The sequence below is a fragment of the Capra hircus genome (assembly GCF_001704415.2).
Source record: "Capra hircus breed San Clemente chromosome X unlocalized genomic scaffold, ASM170441v1, whole genome shotgun sequence".
Taxonomy (NCBI): domain Eukaryota; kingdom Metazoa; phylum Chordata; class Mammalia; order Artiodactyla; family Bovidae; genus Capra; species Capra hircus.
The window spans coordinates 10,224,852-10,243,610 of record NW_017189517.1 but is presented as its reverse complement, the minus strand read 5'-3'; the positions used below and the strand labels follow the sequence as shown (position 1 = coordinate 10,243,610).

Below are 18,759 nucleotides of genomic sequence, written 5' to 3'. Positions count from 1 at the left end.
TTGTTCCTTGAAAGTTTGAAAGAATTCATTTATGAAGTTGTCTGGGCCTAATGCTGTTTATAGGAGTTAGCTGTTTAAAATATTCCTGGGACTTCCCTGTCAGTCCAGGGGTTAAGATTCCAAGGTTCCACTGCAGGGGGCATGGGTTCAATCCCTGATCAGGGAACTGAGATCCTGCATCCTGTGTAGTGCAACAACAAAAAATTCCTAGTTTATCCTATAGGAGCTTAAGTCAGTCCAAGGAACCCCATGAGGGACAAAAAAAATTCATTATACTGTATCAGGTCAATTCTTTGCTTTCCCTGTTCATTTCCTTACTCATTAGTGATTTCTGTTCACCTAGTTAACCTGCCTTCTTTTCTTCTTATCCAAATACGGATTAGTTCTAAAACAATATTTACTGTGAAACTCTTTTCCAGGGCTACATCTAAGGGCATGATTTACTTAGGGGCACTCCCAGTGTAATGGGTACGTGATGTAGATTCTCTATATATGCGCAGGCAGCTTTTGATTTAAAAATATTCTGGACTTCCTGAGATTGACATTACCTTTTTTCCTCTGTTTCCTCTACATCCTTTTTCCAGCTATTGAATCAAATCCCCTGTGCTAGAGCAGATGGCTAAAGAAGAAGCACAGAAGTAAGTGAGGGGGTGGGGAGAGAGAGTGGAAAATCTATCAGAAACCTAATTGGGAATTATATTTTCCCTGCCTCTCCCCCTCCCACCCAAAAAGGCCTACTATTCTTCCGCACCACGGTTTGAGCCTGCCATTCTAGAATGTTCCATAATGCAACCATTACTTTCCTGCAGAGGTCATGAAACAGAGTTTTGGCTTTCCGGTCTTGCTCAGAGATCTTCTTCATTTCAGTGAAATACCAGTCCAGAAGCTGCTTTGAAAGGTGTCATATGCCGTCCCCAGCCTCGGTTTAGGAATAACTTGTGCAAAAGCCACAATTGCTCTTCTTTACAAAACCTCTACTGTGGTTTTTGCACATCACTGCTACCTTGCACACAGCCTTTCCTCTTTCTTACAGGAGTAAGAGAAAGTCTTAGCTCTAAGTCAGCTCTGTCACATTTCCGGTTTCAGAGGAGCTAACTCTGAAAATGCAGTAATTTTCCTTGTTCATCAACTTTATGGATACCCACTCTATGGATGGAAAATTCTTGTGTCTTAAGCTGCAAATGTCTATTTTGCGTGCAGTTGGGAGTAGATTTTGAGACAGGTCTTTTGTTTGGAAGTACAAAAATTGGAGAATTAGTAATTGAACCACATCAATATGTGATCTCTTGAAATCTTTTGCCGTGAAAATAGCACCCCTCTCCTCAAATAAATTAGCCAGGAATGGTCTTTAATTAAGACAATGGTGCCCGGGTGTAGGCATTCCTTTTTAAGTAACTTCCTTACCTTCAGTTAATTGGCCCATAATTCTTTTTAAGCTTCCTTTTGTTGTCCTGGCTAAATGGGAAAAGGAGAATTGTGAAATCCTGAGGAGTCCCCAGAGCTCTGCTCCCTGACCTCTGTGCTCAGAAGCCCCCACTCCATCCCCTTCTCCAATTGAAGTCCTTGGCTTCTGGGCTTCCAGAAACCCAGTCCTTCTCAGCCTGAAAAGTAGCTACACCCACACCCTCTGAGTCAGGGCTTTGTTACTGTTGTTTAGTCACTCAGTTGGTAGGTGTCTGACTCTTTGGGACCCCATGGACTGTAGCCTACCAGGCTCCTTTGTCCATGGAATTTTTCAGGCAAGAATACTGGATTGGGTTGCCATTTCCTTCTCCAGGGGATCTTGTATCTCAAGGATAGAACCTTTCTCTCCTGCATTGCAAAAGGATTCTTTACCACTAAGGCACCTAGGAAACCCCCCAGGCAGGGCAGGGAGCAACTTTAAAGCTTCCCGGAAATTTGCACTTAAAAAGGAGACCTGGGGTGGCAGCCAGCCCCTCTGTACAAAGCCTGCCTTCAGGGAGTCACCCCCTCCACCTCACCCCACACACAAGGCCTTGTGGGAAGATGTCACCTGTGTGGAGGGGTAGCCTTAGGAGAGGATGTGAGGACTGGGGGTTGGGCGAAGATGAAAGGCTAGGTGGGAGTGTTTTCCGCCTGCCCCACCTCACTTCCTTTTTCCCATTGTTTCACCAAGTCTTCCTTCTAGACTCACTTTGGTACATTTTCTGTACTTCTCATGTCCTCTTTCTGAACTGACACTCTTTTCCATCCACCTTGCTGCCATTTCCTCCGTGTGTATGTCTTTTCTCTGTTAATAATTCTTTCTTTTTCCTTCACTTTAATTTTTATCTGTATACAGTTTTTAAAGATTACTTTTCATTTACAGTTATCATAAAATATTGGGTATAGTCCCCTTATTGTGTGTCAGTATTTCTTGATATGTCCTATTCCTTGTCTCAGAACCAAATAAATCATTCTGAGGTTGACAACCCCACCCACTGGCAAAGCCTGCCCTCCTCTTGACCCTGGATCTTTTTGTTGAGTGGCATTATTTTTGGATGAGGACCCTTTTCCAGACTCACTTTGAACCACACCACTTGGGGTTATCCCTGTAGGTGATCTGAGAGGTCAGCCTTGGAAATTAGCTACCCTTTGGGGGATGGAGGCAAAGGAGGAGGTTGTGTGGAAGGACAGGGATTGAGAAGAGAGTGGGGTATCTTCTGCAGAGCACAAAGCTTGGTCTGAACAAAAATGTTCTTAGTAGCAGAAAATGCTTCTAAGGAGAAGCTTGCTTTTGTCACATCCATTCACTGAAAAGGTACTGATCACGTACTGTGTACCTGGCACCATTCTAAGTGCTGGAGATATAAGGGCTAGGAGAACAAGACAGACAAAAAGCAGTGTCTTTATAGATCTTACGTTCTAGAAAGTGCTACTGGACCAGGTGTTGGGACCATGAGTGCTAGTCACAGCCCTATGAGTTATTTGCTATGAAACCTTAGACAAGTTCCTCAACAACTCTCTGAGTCTCAGATTCTTTATCCACCACAGGAGGGTATGGCATTGAATGGATTGATGAGGAGTGCTCTTTAAAGAGCATGGAATACCACACAGATACAGGGTTTTATTATTGTCTACATTCCCCACCACTGGGCTTTTCAGGAGTAGTTCCTAGCCTTGGATCCATAAGAAATGAAGGTTATCTGACTTGGAAAATTCTTTGAGTATATAAGCGTACTAGTAATTAAAGATCAGTAGATGGATAAGTAGATGCCAGGTAGATGTATATACACATATTTTACACAAGCAATACATAGCCATGTGGGAAACTTAGAAAATACAAGTTAAAGCAAAAAGATAAAAATCTCCCAGAATTTATGACTCAAAGACAAGTCTTGGGGTTCTTTGCAGATTTATTTCTCTATGCATGTATAGACCAGTGTAGAGCATAACCAGAGGGACCACACAGTCCCCAGGCTTGAAAGTGTGTCCTCTATTGATGAGCATCTTTCACCTTGCATCTCAACTAGAGCAACATTTTGGAAGATGGAGTCATTTTTTATTTTCAAAGATGTGTGGTATTGCTTTCCAATGACTGCTTTAATACAGTGCCACAAACTGAGTGGCTTAAAACAACAGAAATGTAGTCTTTCACAGTTCTGGAGGCCAGAAGTCTGAGATCAAGGTTTTGGCAGGGATGTGCTCCCTCCAAAGGCTCTAGGGAAGAGTTCTTCTTGGCCTCTTCCAGCATCTGGTGACAGCCAGCAATCCTTGCCATTCCTTGGCTTTTGGCTTCATCACTCCAATCTCTGCCTCCATCCTCACATTGCCATCTTCCCTCAATTTGAGTCCATGTCCAAATTTTCCTCTTCATGTGAAGACATCAGTCATTGAATTAGGGCCCGTCCTACTTCAGTATGAGGTCATCTTAATTTAAGTAATATCTGCAAAGATTCTATTTCCAACTAAGTTCACATTCACAGATTCCGGGTGGACAAGAATTTGGCGGGGGAGGGGTGAAGCTATTCAAACCACTGCAAGTGTCAATCCTGTTGCTTATTTGAACAGGCTTTAGATATAGTTGGGACCCTCATGTCAGGAAAGAGATCTGTAGGCATCAGTGATCCTGTGACAATAGGGGTCCCCAGAGCTTCCTGCTCCTCCAAGTCAGAAAACATCTTGATGTCAAGACCCCTGACTGGATTAGATGTTGCATTAGATGTAGATGTTCTCTGGTGGGAGCCATTCCAGATCCTCACTGAACAGGGACTTCCCTGGTGGTCTAGTGGCTAAGACTCTGCATTCCCAATGCAGAGGGCCAGGGTTCGATCCCTGGTCAGGGAACTAGATCCTGCATGGTACAACTAAGACTCAGTGCACCCAGTAAATAAATATATTAAAAAATAATAATATATCCACATTGAACAAGATGGCACCATTCACTGTGGCACATTGTGAAAGAGAAAAGTTCTTGGCTCCAGTTATTTGCAAGTGAATGCCTGTGTTACAGCAGCTCTCCAAGGTTGTAGTCTTTGTCAACCATTACTCTCTAGGCAAAAATTAACATTGGTGCAGAGAGTAGAAGGGAACATACAGCCAATTTCTAACTACTGCTTATAGGCACTTTGGGGACACTCTCAACTTATTTGTACAGAAGTAGAACTATGGGAACATTCTATTTTTGCCATATTTGCACTAACAGTGTATCACAGGGGTCCTTCTAAGTCAGTAAATATATTTCTGTTACTCAAATGTATTTAACTAGAAATCCTAAATCTTTTTTTTTTTTTTTTTTGGGAAATTCTTAAAGGGATATTACTACCTTTTTTTCCTTTTGAACTTTTCCATACATATATATATATATTTGGCCAAAACATGTAGTGTGCAGGATCTCTGTTTCTCAACCAGGGATAAGACCTGTGCCCCTTGCAGTAGAAGCTCGGAGTCTTGACCTCTGGACAGTCAGGAATGTCTCCAGAATCCTAAATGTTTTGATATAACGCTTTCACCTCCCACCCCTTCCCTTTAGTCGCTGACATCTTACCATTTCATTGACTTCCCTCAACTTCTTTTGCATCCCGCACACTGCCAGATGGGAAAAAAAAAGGCTTCCTGCCTTGGGTGTTCCCTTAGCCAGATGCAGACAGGGCTGGATGTTCTTTGCTGGGCTGCTGAGTCAGAAGCTTGGACAGGCCAGCTTCAGTCTTAATGAAGTGGGTCAGGAAGGAAGTGCTGAGAGAGATGGGTGCCTGGTGCAGTCAGTGGGTGGGAGCTGATGGCAGCAACAACATCGGAGCCTTCTGAGAGGCAGCCTGATTCCTGGGAAAGAGCATTGGCTAGAAGTCTGGAGGCCTGGGCTAGTTTTACTCTGTTACTAAATTGCTGCCAGACTCTGGTAAGTCACCCTTCTTTTCTGAGCCTCAGTTTCCCCATTTCAGAAACCTTGAGGCTGACCCCAGGAGACACTGTGGGAGAACTGGAGGGCACCTAAGTCAGTCCCCATGAAGAGGACAGTCTCCTGGGAGGAGACCTGGGACACAAGTTGGGAGCAGAAGCTCTCATTTGAGAAATAGCCCCAAGAGGTTGTTGAACAGATGCAGAAGGGATCTGGGAAGGACTGCCTGAGCCTTCAGTCAGAACTGAAGAAGAAAGCCTGGAGGAGAAGAGTTAGAAGCTGAGGTGGGGGCAGGGAGAAGAGAGAACCTTGAACAAAGTAAGTCAAGAAGAAGAATTAATGTGGAGATAGATTAGGGCCCCAGGGAGAGGCTACATGGCAGAATTCAGGGGAATAAGAGGTAGGAACCAGTTTACTGAAGTTCTGGACTCGGGGGGAAATGCAGAAGGTAGTCCGAGACTGCAGCAAGGGAGGTAAAAAATGAGCTAGAAGCACACAGACAGGTCTTTTATGTTCAAGCATACCAGGCTGATTTCTGAAGAGAGAAGGGTGCCCCCAAATTTACTCACCCATGCAGCACTTGATCCCTGAGACCCTTCACCCTGGAACAAAGAGGGTGTTTTTACTATAAAGTCCTCATTAGGTGATGCTCCATTTTAAGGGCACATTGGAAAACCCTGGGATAGATACTGTGCAGAGCCCAGAGCAAGGCTGTGGTCCCAAGACTGCAGACTCAGGAAGAGAAAGAGCCCATGGGCTCCAGCCTCTGGGTCCTTGCCTGGGCTAGTCCCTGTACCTGGAAAGCATTCTTCCCTCACCCAGAAAATTCCACTAGTGTCACTTCTTCCAGGAACTTTCCTCCTCCATGCTTTTCTCCTTAACTAGCACTCTTTTCTTTCTCATTTTGGTTCCCCAGACATATCAGAGAGCCTAGTGCTTGCTAAGTCCTGGGCAAATATTTGCTGAACAGACACTAACTACTTGATATCGAGTAGTTATCAAGGGCGCTTGTGCAGTCCTGCCATTATTGTTGTTGTTTAGTCACTCAGTCATGTCCAACTCTGTGACACCCTGGACTGTAGCCCGCCAGGCTCCTCTGTCCGTGGGATTCTTCAGGCAAGAATACTGGAGTGGGTTGCCATTTCCTTCTCCAGGGGATCTTCCCTACCCAGGGATCAAACCCAGGTCTCCTGTGTCTCCTGCATTGGCAGGCAGGAGAGCTGCCAGGGAAGCCCAATCCTCCCGCAGGAAACATCAATGGGAGAACTTGGGGGACTTATACAGAAAGATGCCATGGGGCTTGTGTCTCTCTGCTAGACACACAGCAGGAGGTATTTAAATTGTCCAAAAGCCCAGTTATGACTAGAATTTCTCATAGAATTTCCTTCAAAACAGATTGCTCCTACTGCTTGGTGGGCTGGGGCTGGGGAGGCAGCAGGAAGTGAGGGGACAGAATCCTACCCCCAGAACACAACTCTAGAGGTTTTTTTACCCTTAGAGCTAGAGAAAGAAGAATCTCTCATCCTTTCTCTCTCAGATAGTAAGCAGTTGACTGCCTCAAGGACAACCTTCTCTTTCTTGCCTCTTTCCAGGCTTTGCCAGAAGGGCAGAGAGACACTGATGAACACTGACCATCTCAGGCATGAAGCATAGAACCTTGCATAATTTTCTCATCTAATCCTCAGACCCAGACTATAAAGCAAGAACTATTATTATCCTTGCTTCTTAGGCAAAGCAACCAAGGCACAAAGAGGTTCAAAGATATGCCTAAGATCCCACAGCACATAGGGTAGTCTGAAATGCCTGCTACTGAGATCTGCCTATTTCCACCACCCTAATCTGCCTCTTGGAAGAATTGTTACGCTCAAAGGATATCCCCTTCGAGGGGATTGTTTGAAATAATAGCTATTATTAATAATATTTATTATTATTTATTATTTTTACTTATTTATTCAAATAATTATTATTGTTTGCAATAATTATGATTAATTATATAACAATAGTAATATATAATAGTATGTTATTATATATTATTGTGTAATAATAATCACAAAATAATTATTTCAATTATTTTCAAATAATTTTCTTAAACGATTATGTTCTATATTTATGGAGGATGTTAGCACACAAGTAGACATGTGGATAGCAAATGAGCACATGCAGCGATGGTCAACATCATTAGCCACTGCATGCATGCTAAGTTGCTTCAGTCATGTCCAACTCTTTGTGACCCTATGCAGCCTGCCAGGCTCCTCTGTCCATGGGATTCTCCAGGCAAGAATACTGGCAAGAATACTGGGATGTATTGGCCTGCCCTCCTCCAGGGATCTTCCCAACCCAGGGATTGAACCTATGTCTCTAACATCTAACCTGCATTGGCAAGCAAGTTCTTTACCACTAGCGCCACATGGAAAGCCCCATTAGTCAAATCAAAACTATAATGAGACAATACTATAGACTTGTTAGAAGGGCTAAGATAAATAATACTGATGATACCAACTGCTAGTGAGGATAAGGAACAATTGGAAATCTTAGTCAAAATGATTCTTTGGTGATAGCAGGCAGAATAGTGGTTACCTTTGTGAGAAGTGGAGGTGACTGGAAGGAGACAAGAGGTGGACTTTCAAGATGCTAGTAAAACTCTACAACTGTTCAATCTGGGTGATGGTTACAATGGCTGTATTTACTTTACGAAAATTCACTAGCATGATTTGTGCACTTTTCTGTATATAAAGGTTTACTTCAATGAGTTTATAAAATTATAAAACTCAGGACTTCCTTGATGGTGCAGTGGTTAAGACTCTGTGCTTCCAATGCAAGGGGCGAGATTCAATTCCTGGTTGAGGAACTAGGATCCCACATACTATACAGTGCACCCAAGAAAATATTTTTTTAAATTATAAAAGTAAAATATTCTCATTATAAAAATAATGCAAAGGGTACGGAGGCATAGATCAAAAATTAAAACTTGTTCCCTGTAAACTCCATTGTACTTCTCAGCAGTAACCACTATTACCTGTGTCTCTTGTCTATTTAAGCACATAAACAAATAGGGCTTTTCTCACACTAATGGAGAGTGGAGTCATGGTGCCCACAAGTTAGAAACAAAGAGTGGATATTTGTCAAAAAGATTCATCTTGGAGACATAGGATGGAGGTATGCAGCTAGAGATTGAAGATTCCAGTCACACTATCAAAACTAATGTGTGTGTGTGCTAAGTCACTTCAGTTATGTCTGACTCTTTGTGACCCCATGTATACAAAGTTATCACAGGTGTATCTTCTTTGAGAAAGCCTTCCTGGACATTCTTCCTATCCTACTTTCCTGCTGTGACTCTTCCTTAATGCTCCCACAGCATTCTGTGTTCACCTCCACTGGGGCTCTTCTCACATTGTTTTCTGGTTATCTGTTCATGGGCTTTTCTAGATTGGGAGCTCCTGACAGAGTAGGGATTATCTTTTTTTTTTTTTTTTTGTATTCCCAGCATCCAGCTCAGCACCTGGGCCACAGTAAGCACTCTGTGAATGTTGATTTGAGCAAATGAACTGATCGAAGGAAAAATCTCCAGAAAACGCATCTTACAATCTTGCCAACAAGTGCAACATCTGGATGGAAGCAGCAGATATCAAGTCATCTCAGGCTTTCTGCTGTAGACTTGCATGGAGAATCCCACAAGGTGCAACCAGAATCCTCAAGGCGAGACAGGACTTTGCATTGAAAGCTTTAAAATGTAATATCTGGCTTTGAAAGTGAAAGTGAAAGCCACTCAGTTGTGTCCAGCTCTTTGTGACCCTATGGACTATACAGTCCATAGAATTCTCCAGGCCAGAATACTGGAGTGGGTATCCGTTCCCTTCTCCAGGGAAACTTCCCAACCCAGGGATCAAACCCAGGTCTCCCGCATTGCGGGCAGATTCTTTACCAGCTGAGCCACAAGAGAAGCCCAAGAATATTGGAGTGGGTAGCCTTTCCCTTCTCCAGAGGATCTTCCCTACCCAGGGATCGAACCCAGGTCTCCTGCATTGCAGGCAGATTCTTTACCAACTGAGCCACAAGAGAAACCCAAAAATATTGGAATGGGTAGCCTATTCCTTCCTCAGTGGATCTTCCTGACCTAGGAATCGAACTGGGGTCTCCTGCATTGCAGGACAATTCTTTACCAACTGAGCTATCAGGGAAGTCCGCCTGGCTTTGAAGAGGGTGAATAACATAATTTACTATGCATCTACTATTCAGAAAACTAAGATCCTGGCATCTGGTCCCATCACTTCATGGCAAATAGATGGGGAAACAATGGAAACAGTGGCTGACTTTATTTTTCTGGGCTCCAAAATCACTGCAGATGGTGATTGCAGTCATGAAATTAAAAGACACTTACTCCTTGGAAGGAAAGTTATGACCAGTCTCGACGGCATATTAAAAAACAAAGACATTACTTTGTCAACAAAGGTCCATCTAGTCAAGGCTACGGTTTTTCCAGTGGTCATGTATGGATGTGAGAGTTGGACTATAAAGAAAGCTGAGCACCAAAGAATTGATGCTTTTGAATTGTGGCATTGGAGAAGACTCTTGAGAGTCCCTTGGACTGCAAGGAGGTCCAACCAGTCCATCCTACAGGAGATCAGTCCTGGGTGTTCATTGGAAGGACTGATGTTGAAGCTGAAACTCCAATACTTTGGCCACCTGATGCGAAGAGCTGACTCATTTGAAAAGACCCTGATGCTGGGAACGATTGAGGGCAGGAGGAGAAGGGGACGACAGAGGAGAAGATAGTTGGATGGCATCACCGACTCAATGGACATGGGTTTGGGTGGACTCTGGGAGTTGGTGATGGACAGGGAGGCCTGGCGTGCTGTGGTCCATGGCATCGCAAAGTCGGACACGACTAAGAGACTGAACTGAACTGTTCATTGATCTTACTAATGGAAAATAAACAATAACTTTTAAATTATCTTCCTTTGAGTGTGATGTATTCAGGTTAACACATTGATTAGCCAATGTTAATATATAATATAAGTCCTACATATATAGGACTTCCCTGGTGGTCAAGTGGCTAAGACTCCATGCTCCCAATGCAATGCAAGGGGCCCAGGTTGGGGAACTAGATCTCACATTCTGCAACTAAGACCCACTGCAGCCAAATAAATAAATATTTTAAAAAAGAACTTTGTGTATGTGTGTGTTTGTGAGTGCGATTTTTAGCCTACCAGATCCCACAGAAATGCTTAAAAAGTGAATCAGTGTAATTAAGTCACTTTGCTGTACACTTGAAACTAACACAACGTTTAAATCAAATATACTCTAAAGTAAAATTTTAACAAATTTTAAATAAAAAATGAATAAGTATAGGATTATTTGTTGCAGCATTGTTTAATATCATATGACTGGAAACAACCTAAATGTTCATCAAGAGGGGACTAGTTAGATAAATTGTGGTATGTCATTCATATAATGGAATATTATACAGTTCTTTAAAAAAAAGAAAAAAGAGCACTTTGTTTCTCTAAACTAATCTCCAAGGTATAGTGTTAGATGAAAAAAGAATGATGCACACAGTGCATTGTATACTACTGTGTGTAAAAAAGAGTGAAAGAGAATAACTATATTTGCTTGAATGTACATAAAAGCATCTCTGGAAGATACTAAGAAACTGACAACATTGGTTGCCAGTGAAGAACTAGGCAGAAAAGGCTGAAAGAAGACTCTACATTGCACACACTTTTGTATCACTTATATATCTAAACATGTGAATGTATTACTTAGTCAAAAGTAAATGTAGGGACTTCCCTGGTGGTCCAGTGGCGAAAACTCTGTGTTCCCAATGCAAAGGGTCAGGGTTCGATTTCTAGTCAAGGCACTAGTTCTCACATACTTTAACTAAAAGTTCACATGCTGCAATGAAGATTGAAGATCCTGTATGCTGCAACTAAAACCCGACACAGACAAATAAATAAATATTGAAAATAAATAAATATAAAAAGAATGAAATCACAGCAACAATGCTAAACAAGAAAAGATGACACCAATATAAAATAAATTTTAAGGGATATTGGGAAGTAAAAAAGTCAATGAATTTGGACTAACAGAGAAATCACAGCAGAAAACACTGCAATTCAAAAAATCAGACTGAATGGGTTTTCTCAACAGCACAGCAATCTCAGGGTTGGTAAATGCAAAGAGTGGGGTAGATGGGGAAGGAATCATGGTAACTCGTTTAAGATCTGGAATAGGGACTTCCCTTGTGGGCCAGTGGATAAGAATCTGCCAGCCAATTTCAGGAAGCACAGATTTGATCCCTGGTCTGGGAAGGTCCCACATGCTTTGGAGTAACTAAGCCTGTGCCCCCAAACTATTAAGCCTGTGCTTGAAAGCCTGTGATCCTCAACAAGAGAAGTCACCGCAGTGAGAAGCCCACACACTGCAACAAAAATCAATATAGTGAAAATGAGTATACTACCCAAAACAACCTATAGATTCAATGCAATCCCTAGCAAACTACCAGTGGTATTTTTTACAGAACTAGAACAAATAATTTCAAAATTTGTATGGAAATACAAAAAACTTTGAATAGCTAAAGCAATCTTGAGAAAGAAGAATGGAACAGGAAGAAACAACCTGCCTGAGTTCAGACTATATTACAGAGCTACAGTCATCAGGACAGTATGGTTCTGGCACAAAGACAGAAATATAGATCAATAGAACAAAATAGAAAGCCCAGAGATAAATCCACACGCCTATGGATACCTTGGGGCTTCCCTGGTGGCTCAGAGGTTAAAGCATCTACCTGCAATGCAGGGGACCTGGGTTCAATCCCTGGGTCAGGAAGATCCCCTGGAGAAGGAAATGGCAACCCACTCCAGTATTCTTGCCTGGAGAATCCCATGGATGGAGGAGCCTAGTGGGCTACAGTCCACAGGGTCACAAAGAGTCAGACACGACTGAGCGACTTCAAAAAAAATAGTAAATGGACACCTTATTTTTGACAAAGGAGGCAAGAATATACAATGGAGTAAAGACAATCTCTTTAACAAGTGGTGCTGGGAAAACTGGTCAACCACCTGTAAAAGAATGAAACTAGAAAACTTTCTAACACCATACACAAAAATAAACTCAAAATGGATTAAAGATCTAAATGTAAGACCAGAAACTATAAAACTCCTAGAGGAAAACATAGGCAAAACACTCTCTGACATAAATCACAGCAGGATCCTCTATGACCCACCTCCCAGAGTAATGGAAATAAAAGCAAAAATAAACAAATGGGACCTAATTAAACTTAAAATCTTTTGCACAACGAAGAAAACTATAAGCAAGGTGACAAGACAGCCTTCAGAATGGGAGAAAATTATAGCAAACGAAGCAACTGACAAAGAATTAATCTCAAAAATATACAAGCAGCTCATGTAGCTCAATATCATAAAAATAAGGGACCCCCCATTTTTTTTATTTTGGCCCAATCAAAAAATGGGCCAAAGAACTAAACAGACATTTCTCCAAAGAAGACATACAGACGGCTAACAAACACATGAAAAGATGCTCAACATCACTCATTCTCATCAGAGAAATGCAAATCAAATTCACAATGAGGTACCATCTCACGTTGGTCAGAATGGCTGCTATCCAAAAGTCTACAAACAATAAATGCTGGAGAGGGTGTGGAGAAAAGGGAACCCTCTTACTCTGTTGGTGGGAATGCAAACTAGTACAGCCACTCTGGAGAACAGTGTGGAGATTCCCTAAAAAACTGGAAATAGAACTGCCATACGACCCAGCAATCCCACTGCTGGGCATACACACCAAGGAAACCAGAATTGAAAGAGACACGTGTACCCCAGTGTTCATCGCAGCACTGTTTATAATAGCCAGGACATGGAAGCAACCTAGATGTTCATCAGCAGATGAATGGATAAGAAAGCAGTGGTACATATACACAATGGAATATTACTCAGCTATTAAAAAGAACACATTTGAATCAGTTCTAATGAGGTGGATGAAACTGGAGCCTATTATACAGAGTGAAGTAAGTCAGAAAGAAAAACACCAATACAGTATATTAACACATATAAATGGAATTTAGAAAGATGGTAATGATGATCCTATATGTGAGACAGCAAAGATATAAAGAACAGACTTTTGGACTGTGTGGGAGAAGGCGAGGGTGGGATGATTTGAGAGAATAGCATTGAAACATGTATATTACCATATGTGAAACAGAGGACCAGTCCAAGTTCAATGCATGAAACAGGACACTCAAAGCCAGTGCACTGGGACAACCCTGAGGGATGGGATGGGCAGGGAGGTGGGAGGGGGGTTCAGGATGGGGGACACATGTACACCATGGGTGATTCATGTCAGTGCATGGCAAAACCCACTACAATATTGTAAAGTAATTAGCCTCCATATTAAGATAAATAAATTAATTAAAATAAAAAAATAAAATGAATACAGTGGAATAAATGAATAAATAAACAACTATTTCTTTTTAACGTGCTAGAGTGGAACAGCTAGGACAAGTGACTCCTTTCTTCCTCTCTCCCTACCCCCATGGATTCTTTGTCAGCAGCAATACTGGGCCTTTGCCCTCAGGCTAAAGCCTAGGGAGGCCCCTGAGAGCTCTCCAATGGATAGGAAAAAGAAAACCAACCTCAGTCAAGAGTGAAACCCTCTAAAGGGCTCTACCCCCAGAGAAAAGCCCTTCTTTATCAGTTGTGGGGGTCCCAGCCTTTCTACCTCTCCACCCACATAACCTAAAGGGAAGACTGCCTGTTGACAAGCCCTGCCCACTTAAACAGAACCCACAGTCAGTTCTCCCATTCCAGAGAGAGGTTCGTGGGGGAAGAAGATCAACACAATTGTAGAGGAGACCCATGCCATCCAACCATAAAAGCGAACAGATTCATAAATATGCATCCATGTGTAGTCACTCAGTCGTATTCAACCCTTCGTGACTCCATGGACTATAGCCCTCCAGGCTTCTCTGTCCATGGGGATTCTCCAGGCAAAAATACTGGAGTAGGTTGCCATGCCCTCCTCCAGGGGAATCCAGACAACTAAAGTCATCAGACATTGGAGGAAAACTGTCAACATAAAACAGAAGGACCAAAATAAAGAAAATGAAACTGATCCTAGAGGAAAGAGAGATAAAGGAATAGAAGAAAACAGAAAACAAATACATTGTGATGTCTATCACCGGAGGGCCTCGCCAGTGCTGTACTACCAGATTAGAACGTTTTACACTTTCCCTTCTATCCCCTGAAAAGAAAATTTAGTAAATTGGTAAAGATTTACTAATTCCTTACAATGTGTCAGGATGCAAGGATTCTGAGATTTGCTTTTTAATTATCTTTCCTCTAAAAGCTAATGGTAGGGAAATCAGACAAGTCAATTATGATGTAGTATGTCAAACTCTATGATTGATTAAGCACAGAAGAGGGCATTTTATCACCTGGGAGGGCTCATTTCACAGAGTGGGTATTTCTTCAACATTAGTGAATAACAAAGGAAGGAGTCATGAGCTTTCCTGGTGGTTTAGTGGGTAAAGAATTCGCCTGCAATTCAGGAGATGCGAACTGGATCCCTGGGTGGGAAGATTCCCCTGGAAGAGGGCATGGCAACCTACTCCAGTATTTTTGCCTGGAGAATCCCCATGGACAGAGAAGCCTGGAGGGCTATAGCCCATGGGATCACAAAGGGTTGAATACGACTGAGTGACTATGCATGGATGCATTCATGATATTCATAGCAGACAACTTGAACAAACAATATGTTTAGGGAAATAAACTCAGCTGGACTTGGGTGATGCTCAAGGTTGAGCATGAGTGAGTTGTGGAGGATGAAGACAGAAAGGTGGGCAGGGGTCAGAACTTGTGCTATGCTTACAATGGAAACACTATCCTCTAGGCTAGGGTTTTACAGACATATTCAGGGAAAAGAGTCCTTGAGAGGCCCTTTGTAAAACAAACAAAACGCTGATATATTTAACTCTTTCTTATGTACTGGAAATAACTTTCCTAGCAGAAACTCTGACTGTGTTCTAGGTTATCAATATAAAATCACAACCACAAGCGTAGTCACATCAGAATACATGAGATCCATTGTTTTTTTGAGTTTTTCCCTTGATGCTTGTTTATTGCAGATCAATCACCAGCAAGAAGGAAAGAAGAGAAAGGTGACAGAAATTTCAGAAAATTTTAGGCAAGAAAAACTGAAAAATGAAACAATTCAATCCATTAACTTGATTCTTTCTGTGAACTAAGAAAAAGATGGTCAATATTTGTCTTTAGTTAAAGGCACTTTCCTGTACTCCTCAGGTCTATAGATTTCTTGGTAATCTAGTTTAAAAAGTACTTCTGGATGCAGTAAACAACTGAAATTTTTAAAGGGTTCCCAATATCAGGGCCAGTCCACTCCTTCTCCGCGGAGAGACAGGTATGGGAGGTCTTTAGACAAAGGACATCTGACAGAGAATCAGAAAATAGAACTAAAATGTGGGAGCTGGAAAGGTAGCCAATGTTACAGTAATCTGGGGGCTTCCCTAGTGGCTCAGTGGTAAAGAATCCGCCTGCAGTGCAGGAGACACAGGTTTGATCCCTGGGTCAGGAAGACCCCCTGGAGGAGGGCATGGGAACCCACTCCAGTATTCTTGCCTGGAGAGCCCTGTGGACAGAGGAGCCTGGTGGGTTACAGTCCGTGGGGTCAAAAAGAGTCGGACACGACTGAGCGACTGAGCATGCACGCAAGTTGCAGTAACCTAGAGGACCAGGCAGAGGAAGGATGGGAGAAAGAGGGTACTTCAAGGATTAAAGGACTATCAGTCTATTTGGAGCTAATCCCATTCATGATGAATATGCCAGGAAACTGTCAGTCTGCTTCCCTGGGTCCAGATGCAGAGTTGTAGGAGGGTAAAAATAGATTAGATAATGTGGTCAGTGACAAGATTCAGAGTTAACATTCTTCTGGAAGATGGATGGGGTGGGGCTAGAAAGGCAACAAGGTAATCAATTCAGTCATCTAGGAGAGAAGGGATGTGGCCCTGGACTAGGATGTTTCCCTGGAGGCTAGAAAGGAGTGGTGGCAATCAAGAAGCTTTTGGGGATGAGGAAGCCACTGGGATTGGGCAGTAATCTGGGCAAGAGCAAGGAAGGAATCCTGGATGGCTCCTAGGTCTTGGACAATTAGGTGAGTATAGTAGTACCAGTCACTGAGATGGGGAGAGTCTGGAGGGAAAACAAGTCTGGATAGGAAGTGGAGTGGCGGGATGAGTTAATATGGGGTCCTGGCAGAGGCAGGGTGGCTTTGGGGTGTCCAAGTGGAGATATCTTGGACTCAGAGGTACCTGCACTTACAAATCTTCAGTTCAGGGTTCAGGTATACATCTGGGGTTTATCACAATGAAAGTAATAGTGAAAACCATGAAAATGGATGGCAGCCATCCCAGGTAAACATATAGAGTGAGAAGAGGGGAAGGGTGGGAGGAGCATGAGGATGGGAGATGCCAAAGTTTTAAGGGGTACAAGGGGAAAAGGAAGCACACGAAGAAGGATACTAAGAGGCAAGAGGGGAGAGATTTCAGAAGGATGCCAGCAAAAAAATAGGTCAACAGACTACTGGAAAGGTCACTAAAAATTAACCCTATAAAGTATTCAACTCAAACCATTGTGTTGAGAATAGTGGAAGCAGTTTCAGGGGAATGTTATGAGCAGAAGTCAGGAAGGGTAAGCAGGGAGATGGGGCAATAATTTTCTCTTGAAATTTGTCCCAGGAATAAACGTGCCACTGTCAGCATCTCTGTGGTCCCTCCAGCGACCTCTCCCTCGGAGCTTGGCTGAGCTGATGGTCACAGGGTCCTTGCAACTCTGGCATGCTGTCATAGCATGAAACTGGCCCTGGAGATGTCCTTGAGCCCCTTTTAGCTCTCGTGATAATTTTCCTTTAGTGGAACTAAGGTTCCTTGTCTAAGAACCGAAGCCTCTGATTTGACTGATCAAAGTTTATCACATGCATTGAAGCCACCTACTTGGCAGATGTAGTGAGATCTGGGCCCAGGACAGGATGCTAGGGCGTGGGAGGGGAAGAGAGCAGGTGGTAACTATGCAGATAGCATGCCTAGCAGAGGAGTTTGTTACATTTCCTATTTGTCTCTCAAAACAATTTTATAGGAATCACAAAAGCAATCTTATCATGGTTCTAGAAAAGGTTTGGATGTAGGGTAGGGATTTCCACAGCTGTTTTTATTTCAAAGGCAATCTGATAAGACCATCAAAAGCCATTCAGAAACGGGTAATTCTACACACTTCAGTAATTCAAATCACGGTCAAAACATTGGGTGTTTTTGAAGCTATTGTTGTTTGTTTGCTGTTTACTAGTATGTAAGGAGTTGGCAATCATTTGGAAAACTCCTCATAGGCTGAACAAATACCAGAAAACTTAAGGTGAGAGTGTTTTGCTATTGCTTGTTTCAAAGATCTTTCAGGCACATCTTTACTTGATTTCTCAACAACCTAGAGGACAGGCAAAGGAGGTACAATTGCCCCTTTGGGTAGGAGGTATCTGAGATCTGTAGAGGGAGAGTAGATTTGCTGGAGGTTCACAGCAATTCATTGGTACCCCAAGGTCTAGAATTCAGGTCTCTTAACTGTAGCCTACTTTCCCTATTCCAAACCGACAGATCAGCATCAACAGTTATCTGATGAATTGGAACAGTATAGCTAGGCAACTTGTCTAAATCAACCTAATATTCCTACTTTAATCTCAATTGCAGGATTTTGGCCTGAATTACTCAACACTCTACTTCTCTCTCTTGGAGAAGGCAATGGCACCCCACTCCAGTACTCTTGCCTGGAAAATCCCATGCGTGGAGGAGCCTGGTAGGCTGCAGTCCATGGGGTCACTGAGGGTCGGACACGACTGAGCGACTTCACTTTCACTTTTCACTTTCACGCATTGGAGAAGGAAATGGCAACCCACTCCAGTGTTCTTGCCTGGAGAATCCCAGGGACGGGGGAGCCTGGTGGGCTGCTGTCTATGGGGTCACACAGAGTCGGACACGATTGAAGTGACTTAGCAGCAGCAGCTACTTCTCTTGGCCTTGGAGAAATGTATTTTTCTTTTATTTTTTTATTGGTGTATAATTGCCTTACAATATTGTGCTAGTTTCTGTTGTACAGCAAAATGTACAGACATACACACACACACACACACACACTATATATATATATATAGTGCATATATATATATATGCACCATGTTTTGGGGGTTTTCTTCCCTTTAGGTCACCACGGAACACTGAATAGGATTCCCTGTGCTATACAGTAGGTTCTCATTAAGAAGTGTATTTTTCTTGAATTATCTTTCCAGTTAAATTTTCTTTACTAATTGTTAGCACTCCTTTTTGCTTTATGCTGTGTAGACTTGACTTGAAA

The 18,759-nt window shown here is 42.6% G+C and overlaps 1 non-coding gene across 1 annotated transcript; it reads left to right on the top strand.

Annotated features, from left to right (window-relative positions):
* Nucleotides 1-4,214: 4,214 nt before the first annotated feature.
* Nucleotides 4,215-4,287, top strand: TRNAG-CCC. Its single transcript has one exon. It is a non-coding gene; the product is annotated as a tRNA-Gly (tRNA).
* Nucleotides 4,288-18,759: the final 14,472 nt, after the last annotated feature.